Raw genomic sequence first — 10,642 nt, 5'->3', positions numbered from 1 at the left:
AAGTGCTGAAATATTACAATACTCAGACTTTCCCACTGACTCAGTAATACGGGTTGTCACGCATGGAGACAGCATTTAGAAATCCAACAGATAACAAAACGAAAAAGAGTAGATCACAATATTTGACTGCTAAATAGTTAAAAATATGCTGTCTCTCTTCATAGGAATGTGTTACGGTTTGAGATAGTTGTAACTTGCACTTGACAGACATTTATGTGGCTCTGTCTATGGGTCTGCTCTCCTGTGCCATGTTGCTAGAAGGCATGGTCCCAGGGAAGAATGAATGAATGAATGAAGACAGGGAGCATCCCATGGTGTAAGAAATCATACACTGCCCTATTTTAAACAGAAAACCCAAATGATTTCTATCAGACACTAAATTAACCCAGCGGGGATTTCTGACTGTTTCAGGCAGAAAACCACTTTATTCATACGAATAATTGGATATTGGAGAGATCGTCATGTTTCATATCGTGAGTTGTAAATGTCAGCTCATCCGTAAAGGATTATCATGGGGTCCGTGTGTTTTTGCCAAGGCAATTATGCAGCCAGTTGAGTTCAGCAATGCCCTGAAACCTAGCTCTAGGACAGAGTCAAGGTCCTTGACCAACAGAAGTTAGCCTCTTCAGAGTCAAGTAGGAGTAGAGCTGGCAGCAGTGTTCTAGGAGCCTCCTCTGACACTTATGACACTGATCGGCTAAAAGAAAATGGAAATAATGCTATCAGGAGAAATGAGTGGAGAGAAAGGATGAAAAAGCCGTCCACCTTTAAGAAGGAAATGTGGAAATTAGCCCTGCGTTAAGGTCCTCCAGGAATTAAGGGAGAGAATGATTTTTTTTACATCTGTTGAATTTTCCAAGTACTCTTTTCTTTTTGGTGACAAAAAATACATAATTCAAAGACAAAACATTTTTTTCCACCACCGTAAATAGTTCACAAGTTATGAGGTAATTACATTAGCACGCTGAGAATAGACAAGAGTATGCAAGAAATCCTGATTGGCGTTTCTCTGTTTAAAAGGAATTATTTTCCAATACCTGAGCATGCCCAGAGGAGCTAGTCTCTGAGCAGCTGTGAAACAGAACCTTTTTACTTCAGGGTTAGTGCAGGGAGCTCATTAGCACAGCCTCAACCCTCAGCTAAACAGCCTTGTTTGCATATTGAAGCAATAGAATGTGAAGGTGTTAAAAAGGAAGAATTGCAGCCGCTACTCCTGACTGACATGTCTATCTAGGCTCTTGTGTTTACAAGAGAATAACGAAGCTGCCCCAAAGCCCCTACTGGGCCTGATTATTATGCAGAGGCTTCTTAGATTATGTATAATTGATATCCATTTTCCCTCCAGCTAACCAATGGCAGCTCTCAGGAGTAATGCTCACTCTCCTGCATCTTACTAACCAAGCAAACACTGGAAATTGCTATCTTTTACTAGGCATAATAATTTTTAAAGACCAAAAATTGACATTTACATTTTTCAGAAGCACAGATAACTGCACTGTTGGTGGGGTTTTCCTGTTAGTAACAATCAAACAGAGGAGATTTTATGTTTAAGGATGATGTTGGTCTGTGGGTATGTTTGTGTGTAATTTCTGTATATTTATATATCCACACATTCTATGGGTTATAAATATAGTGTGTGTATATATCTGAGTTTTACCACACATTAACAATGTGGTAACAAGAAGCAAGGGCAAGCTCTGAAAGCTCATTTTCTTGCTATTTTTTAAAAAGAACTGCAAGGTGAATTATGCAGGCAAGGACATTGCTTCAATTACATTTACTGGTCCCCTTTCTGTCCTTACAATAGTTATCTTCATCCTTACGATTTAGGCCAAATGTGCAATTCCTAAACCTGACATAGGCATGAAATTGAGCAGTGCAGTGCTCATTTTTTGTTGCTCAAATAGTTCTCTGCTCATCCAAGAGAAAATCTCATTGAAGTTTTTCCTCAAAAATGAGATATTATATTTGGCCTTTAAATTACAAAGCAGTTATGAGACAGGGGGGTTTATTTCATTGGTCAATTTTGTTTTTTATTTTATTTTTTTCATCTGGTTCAGAGCTTTTGAAAGGAAGCCTGTGGGGGAGGACTGGGCACCATAATTTTTAAAGTTTTTTTCAGTAAAGAGCCAATCTTGAAAATGAAATGCTAATAGCTTGAGATAAACAGCCAAAGTCTGTATAACACTCTCAGTGTACTGTACTTCAATCCTGACCTTCAGCCTCTTTGCTGTTTTGGTCCTGGATATCTCTTCAGCACAAACTGTCAGTCACATGGAGATTTTTTTATCCATACAAATAGTTGGCAGAATAAGGATGTGTCCAGTCCAATCATTTGCATGTCACCTTTCTCTCCAGAGGTGAAGACCCAGCTCACTAATCCTTTCTGCTACCCAACCTTGGCAGAATTTTAATTTTAATCTTCTCTCTGAGGAAATGCACAAGAAAATGCAAGGAATATTAATACATGGGCTGAGCCGAGCTGAATGTGAAAAGGTGATAGTTCTTTCAGTCACTTAGATATATACCTATTCAAAAGCGTAGCCATTACTAGTGAGCTAAACTCCTCTTCCTGCACAGGGGAAGACCCTAAATTAAATTGAGCCACTTGTGACACCTGAGCCCCTACCAAAAATCTACATACTGTTTCCATCCACTGAAGAACCTGAGCAAAACTAGACGATAATAAAAAGCAAGGAGCATACAGTCTTTACATAGCTGACTTTTGTTCCAGCAACTTTTCATGAACCAGTGAGTAGTCACAAAAAGCTGAACAGTTTGCAGCTGCCCTTACCTTACCATAACTGCCTTCATGTTATGGAAACATAAATAGACAGAAACCAACCGCCTACAGAAAATGCAAGTCCCAACAGGCAGTCATTCACATAATGACCTCCTGACCTGTATTTAACAAAAGCTACACAGTAGTACTGAAAAAGACTGAAGTCAAACAGTCATTTCAGAGTAGCACCTTTGGCCAATGGACCACAGGACTGCAGTATGCACTATCACAAGAGGCTTTTAGGCCACATAATTACATTCCAAGCAGTGTCAGTCCTGCACTGACCACATAGATCAGTTAAAAGCAGGCAGGAGGCCTGTCTTTTTTATAATATAAACTTTTCCTTTTGACGTAAGTCTCTGCAAAGTGGTCATTTCAATCCCGCAGAAAGTCAAATGGTCACGCAGGTCTGCCTCCCCACCTCTTTTCAGGTGCTAGCTTTCATTAAAAGAAGCTTTAATTAAATATTAATTTATTAATTATTTATCACATAGTGCTTTTCCATGCTAGGAACTGCTGAGCTTGCCTTACAGCTGCTATTTGATCTCTAGGAGTATAGGAATCAGGATGTATGACCACAGATGGGAGGGGGACATGGCCTGTATTGAGATGCAACCCACATTGTGAAAGAGTGTGTTCAGAAACATTCAGTATTAAGTATAAGGCACAAGACTGCCTCTGTTATAAGGTATATTAATGATGTTCACATTTTCAATATATGATTTGGAAATGTCACTTTAAAGTACTAATGGCATTCCCCCACCACGTTTCTTTGACAAAAACATCAGGACAGTGACAGTTTTGCTTTCACAGTCACTCTTATGCACAATGAAGCACAAGACTTCTTTCTCTTCCACCAGTGTCCAAAAAAGGTTATGGCACATTTTTCTTCAGGAGCATAAAACCAACTTGCTCCTTCATGACTGGGGTCATCTCCTGCAGGTCTCTCTCACAAAGAAAGAGCACGACTGGCCTGGTTTTGCTATTTGCAGAAGAAGATAGGGACTGGCTTAAAAAACACAAAATCTGGAGTGTCTCTCATGGAGATGTGGCTCTTCTCCATCGTTCTTTTCTTCTATAAGCTTAAAATAGAAACATAAAGCCGCCATTGCTCGGTCTCCTTCTGGAGAACAGTCTGTGATTGTGTCAGCACAGACCCTATTTCTCAGGATAAATTTCCTGAGCAGTGATATAATGAATACTGAATGCATTTCTTTTATAATGTAAAATAGTTTCCAAAGTCCATTTACCATCATCACAGGGATAAAATTTGTGCTGACTATCTGACACAGGTCATAATCAGTAAATACACAAGGTGATGTACAGATGAGAGCTTTGGTCCAGTTTGCCAGGTGATCCATCAACAGTAATTAAGAAACAATCATCAAAGTTTGGTCCAAGAAAGCATTTAAGTATGAAGTTATGTACACTATATCTCAAGTTTAAAAGACTGACTGAGAACCTCATAAGACGCTTTCATCTTATTTCCATTTGCTTCTAGTTTATGCCAGATTTTTTTCACTCTATCTCAGTAATTCTTTTTCCAGATACAGTGGAAGCCCAAGCATGCAGTCACACTTGCAAAATCTATATTTTAAATCTGAAACTCTTTTTTTCTATCTATTTACTTCTGCTTGTTATTTTTCTTGGTAGTAGTAACTTGAGTCACTGCACAGTGCCACACTGATGGCACATGTCACAAAAATTAAGCCAGAAAAAAATACTACAGGACATAATTACTCCAAAGAACAAATGAAGGCTCATGAACCTATGGTCCAAGAAAAAAAGTCCTGCTTACTACTCACTGTGCTCTGCATTCAGTACTATTCAATGAAAGCCTCATACACAAAAACAAGTTTACTCCTTGCACTAGAAATTCTCACTAGCAAAAAGGCAAAACAGTCCAAACTGGAGACAAAATAACTGTTGGAATGAATATTTAATGACTTCTTCAAGAGGTTAGAATAGGCAGAGTAGAGAACAAAGTCTGCCCTTCAAAGACCGTTCCTGTGTAAGGTCAGTGCAATTTGTTTAACATCGTTCCACATTGTTTCTTACTTCAACAGAGAAACATAACAAAACCATTTTGCACGATTCAGTCGATGCCCAGGAACTGCTTATTGAATATAATAATATCAGATAAATTAATGATCTTTGAGGAGCCAATAAAAGCACATTTATATAAATCCATCATTCTCCTGCTCAGTGTGCTAAAATTCCAGGTGCTAAGAATCTGTTGTTGTCCATATAGACACAAATCCAAAAGTATTCTAGATGTTATAAAGAGCAGCCATTATTTATTTATAAGTCCGTTACTCTTTTGGTAACTTCCATGTCTATCACTGGATTTTCCTTAATTTCCTGCCAGATCAGCTGTATGTGCAGAATACTGCAAAGACAAAAGAAAACTTCCACAGTCAAGTGCTGTTCACTTGTGCTTTTTTGTTCCTCAGAAGCCCTGTTTCAGGCAGCACCTCATTGCTGCAACAAATTAATCTCCAAAGCCCTGCTCTGGTAATGAAGTGCTATGGATTTGCAAGAACTCAAAAGGCACTACATCTATTACCTGTAAGAAAAATGAGGTGAGTGCTCAGCACGGGAAAATTAGTACAGCGGTGCTGTCAGAGGCCAGTCTTCCTCTAATGCTGTTTCTAGCGATTTTTAGAAAATCCCAAAACAATATTGGTTTACATTTAGCCTAGTCCAAATAGTTGTCTATACAGTTGTGTTTGAAATCTAAGGAGGAGATCAATTTCACATCTGAGCTGCATGGATCTTGTCTTTGGTGAAATGCATAGGCTTGGTGAAAAAATCAGCTCACAGGCTGGCATCAGTCCGATCCCTTTAGTGCACACAGATGCTTAGATTTAAGGATAAATTAGTCATGAGCCTGTTTTCATCCTTCCTGTTTCCAAACCTTTTGTAACTTTTATCACATATGGAAGGAATGATTGCTATGCCTATGCTATTACACAGCTGAGCAAATTAATTACATTCTACTGTATCTCAAAACATTTTTGCATTGGCCACTGATGACAGTTCTGTAACAATGACAGCATCTCCAAGTGATTGGATGGACAGGTGTCCTTGGCTCTAAGCTATTCAAGAGGATGCAGAAAGCATTATAAATGCATAAAAACAACATTTCCTGAGCACCACTGAAACATGCTGCAGAAGCATTCAGCATTTGCCTCCTCTGACACTGAGTCTCTGAGCCTGTTACAGCAATCAGTCTCTCACTGCTAAGCTGAGATATCCACTAATGCTCCACAGCTCTTCAGAGAGGGAGGGACAGCAACTGCTCCACAACATACTGCTGTTGGTCCAAGCTCCTAGTCATGGAGATGGATTAAGCACCAGAAACCACTTAGCACTAAATACACAGCTCAGTTCTTGCAGAGTGGATACTTTGAGACAAAGACAAAGCTTGTCTCCTTGCAGAATAGCCATCGCCATGCAAAAATTCAGCTCTGAGTTCACTGAACTCCCTGTAATTTTCTTTGTGTTGTAATTACTGCAGCTGAAAACAGATGCAAGGTCAAGTGCATTGTATTGTCCACACATACACAGATCTTAAGAACAGCAAAATGTATTCCCAACCTTTTATTGGAATATATTTGTAAAAACATTTTCACTGTCCTTTACCACAGTGGACAGGTTGAGCTCTTGATGGGCTTTCACCTGTCTGATTTTCTCCCTGCATATTCTAATCACTGGAACTTAAAGGACCCTTCCAACTTAAACCATTCTACAGTTTTGTGATGGTATAGTAGGTCCTTGCGATGATGGTAGTGAATCTGAAATGCCTTAGTCTATATGTCTGATTTTAAGATGGCTGAAATTAGGTAAGATGAATAATATGATAAGACTGAGGAGCAGAACAAGACAGCAAAGAATTTGGGCCCATGCAGGGGTACTAACTTAATTTGTATGAAGTCAATTCTGCTACAGAGTTCAGAGAAGATATAATTCTGTCAGTACTTTGTGGAGGATGAAGTTCTCTGATCACAGGTGACAAATAATAATTGGAACAGGGGAGTAAATTATGTTGTACATTTCATGAAGTAATTAGTTTGAGTTCATGTATTAAACTGACTCCTCTACTTGGAACAGATAAGCTAGCACATAAAATTTAGAAGTTGGAGTCTATTATGTCTGAGCACAGCACAAAGGGTAATTTGTAGATATGCATGACAGAAAAAGGTTTCAGAAATAGATTGATCCCAACCTCAAAGGATGAGAATTCTTTCTCAAGATCACTTTTGCATATTGCATCTTTGCAAAACCACACTGTCATTCTCAGTATCTCTTATTTTGGTTAGGATTTATTTCCGGATGTTAATCAGAAATCGATAATCTTTCAATACTAAAACTAAAAAATAAAAAAAATAAAAAAAATAAAAAAAGGTGGACTTTATCTAAGCTTTCTGGAGGCTGCCATTGAAAGAAACAATCACAGTAATCAAACAGGTGGGACAATGACAACAGAGCTGAACATTTTTTACACCGATCTTCAGAAAATTTCTTTACAAGATGAATTTTGAAAAAATAGGTATAGATTGTGTTCTAGAGATCAAGAGTTTGGGTATGGTCAAGGATTTACTACTCATAGGATACTCCATGAAAACTAATAATTAGCCTACATTAAAAAATTAGCCTACATAGTAAGGTCTCCCCTGAATCCAAGGTAACAAAACACCCTTATTTAGGGACCTGGCAATCCTTTTAACGATCAGTCATCTTTCATTATTAGCTACCACAGTAAAAGGCAGGAGAAGTGTTTCAAAGAGTGCTGTTTCAGAATTGCTGCCAGAAACTGAAGATGCAGGCGTTGCATTATCAGCATGGAAAACAGAGATCTGGCAAAGACCTCATGTAAACTAACAGTTGAAAAGTGAGAGACTGAAGTTCAAATGACTTTTTTCATGTCATTCTACCCTGCTTTGATATTACAGTTCCTATGCTTGAACAATAAGAGCACAGAAGTTGGTCTCGCCTTGGAATAGTATTTGCCTGGCACATGGCAAAATGAGAGCTTGGCCTGTGATTACACCCCCCGGCCATCACAATAAAAACGAACAGATAGTAAATCTATCATTCTTTAAAGGGGTAATCTTTCCAAAGATCTCTTCCTAATGAATAGATCTTTCTCTCAGAAAAATTTTCTACACCTAATAATATAAACTTCAATAAAAATTCAAAAAAAAATCTATGAGGGAAGACTAAATCACCAAATTCTGTGATCACCTAAATAAAAAGAGCAAAGAACAGCCAACTCCAGCAGGAAATTTCACCTGGTAAATCTGTACTTGCAACACATTAAATTAGAAACTTCATTCCCTGTTAACAAATACAAGCAGTAGTGGGAATTGCAGTAATAAACCTAGGATGGCTTTCAGATATAAGCATTGTGAGTTGTAGGGTGGGAAATGATATTGTCCCATTAGATTAACTTTTCTAATTGGATAGAAAGCAAACTTCTTCAACTTCTTCAACTTCTTCAGAATACACTTTTATTCTTTGCAGTTACAAATCATACTGCATTATCATCTTCAGCTCTTGATTACTTCCAGAGCATAAATATTAATCCCATTGACTATTTCAACTCCCTGAAATAAATGCCACCTTCTACATAAAAAATGTCATTAATGGAATATACTTTGCTTCTAAGAGCACAAAAGTCTCTTTATCAGCTCTGTTACAGTAGGCTTACTATGTCATTTCTGCACTGCTGCTGCCTAATGAAACCTTATCCAAAATTGTGCCATGCACTCTCAGTCTTGCATTCAAAGTTTTGTCACCTAAATAAAAAAAAAATAAGGAGAATCAATTGTGGTAGCAATGGTTATGGGAGGACGGTTGGACTAGATGATCTTGTAGGTCCTTTCCAACCCTGTGATTCTATGATTCTATGAAAAATAGGTAAAGAAAAGATAGAGAAATGAGACACAGGCTGATTTCCTGACATACAATAAATAAGTGGCAGAAGATCTAATTTCTTATTCGGTCCATTCAACTTTCTATTTTTTTCATTCTTCTTCCACGTATTACTTACCTTCAAACATGATCAAGATAACTATCACAACCATGATGCTATGCTATTATATAGCACTAAGGATGAATAAAAATGTGAGCTATGGAGTATATCAGTTTTATATTGTGGTTTTAAATGTCACAGTTCTCCACCCATAACAGTACTGCATCACTGTTTCCATAGAAACAAGATAACATAAGCCACTTTGGTGTATGTTACTGTTTCTGAAATCACCCAACCTCAAGAAGAGAATACTATATTGGACTTCAGAAATGAGTTCTGATTTGTGATTTTTATGCACAACATAACTCCAAATGATGTACCAGCTTTAACAGTGCAGTTATTTAATTGAGTGATAGCAAAGACAACATTATAGATAGAAAACAGGGTTTGAGGTGTCACAATGAGCTGGAAATGTTTTTCTTTTTAGATAACAGGAGCTAGAAGGCAACAGGTACTCATACTAAATTTAAAAATAAAAATAAAAATAAAAATAAAAATAAAGTTTTTATTTAATTGACAGGAAGGAATTACAGTGTGGTAGTGACATATTAGGACTGGCAAAACTGTAGAGAAATTTAAAAATAGAGCTGTTACTGAAACACAACTTGATGTTTGGGTAAAAGGTGTGATAGGAGCTCATTCATACTACATGTGTAATGGTAGCAAGCCAGGAGTTTGCATGTCACAGTAGCTGAGATCTAAGGGATCACACCACAGTGTAAGAACCCAACCAGGTCCAGTGGAACTGACAAACAGCAGAAGGTAAAATGGACAGGGAGCTGGGATGTGTGTAGTGATACTGTAGGAAAGAAGAAAGAAGGAGTGATGCTGCAGGGATAGATCAAAAGAAATCATATGCAAGGCACAGACAAATCACACCAGACCAGCTCCAGAAGTTCTTTTCACCTCTTCCAAAACTTGGACCTGAGGCAAAGGAATCACAATTCCTGTTGCAGAGATACAAGCCTATCACACAACCTCACTTCCTCAGCTCATTTTCAGAATGTTTTTCAGGATATTGATTGCTCCATAGAATAGTTTGAGCTGTGTGACGTGTAATGCTTATAATGGGTTATAAAACACGGGGAATTTTCTGACTGACTCCCTGAATGGCAGGAATGTGACTGAAATACTGTAATATGAAGCACTCTTATAATTCAATTACTTTCTTCATATATTTCATCTGTTTATACATTTTGTCTACCTTTTGATGTCTGAAAGTTAAATTAATTCAAAAAGTCTGTGCAACTAGAAGAGCCTCCCATCTAGAAACAAGGATTGCTGGGCTTGTATTCTCCTATTGTATGTATCCCTTGTAATGGCTCAGATTTCAAAGGGCTTACAGTTGCTCTGTGCTCTAGCATGTACAATGGAAGGAGTTTGGCAGTGGTATCTCTCTCCCTCTCCCAAATTAAAAAAAGAAAAAAGATATACACATCAGATCTCCATTTGTGCTGAATGCCACTAAATGCAGATGGGAGTTCCGCACTGAAGCAGCAGCAGTCCCTCACTGTTGAGGTCAGCAGCCACAGGAGAGCTCAAAATGGGGCTTTAATCAGTCAGTCCTAGGAGAGGAGAGATTAAATTGCTTCTGCTAAAACACTGGCTAACCTTCACCAAAAGGAAAATCTTCAGTTAAATGGTCTTTTCTTCTCTTGGAACTTTACTTCACGGCATTTATGAGAGAAACCTAGGGAAACCTTTGTAAAATCGGGAATAGTCTTGTGTGAAAGTATGAAAGTGAAGCTGTATCATCTACTGAGCAATAGTTTTCACCATAAAATCTCCTATCCTCCTATTCCTATTCCTGTTTCATATAGGTT

The sequence above is a fragment of the Excalfactoria chinensis genome, chromosome 2, assembly GCF_039878825.1.
Source record: "Excalfactoria chinensis isolate bCotChi1 chromosome 2, bCotChi1.hap2, whole genome shotgun sequence".
Lineage (NCBI taxonomy): Eukaryota > Metazoa > Chordata > Aves > Galliformes > Phasianidae > Excalfactoria > Excalfactoria chinensis.
Note: the sequence above shows the minus strand (reverse complement) of the source record.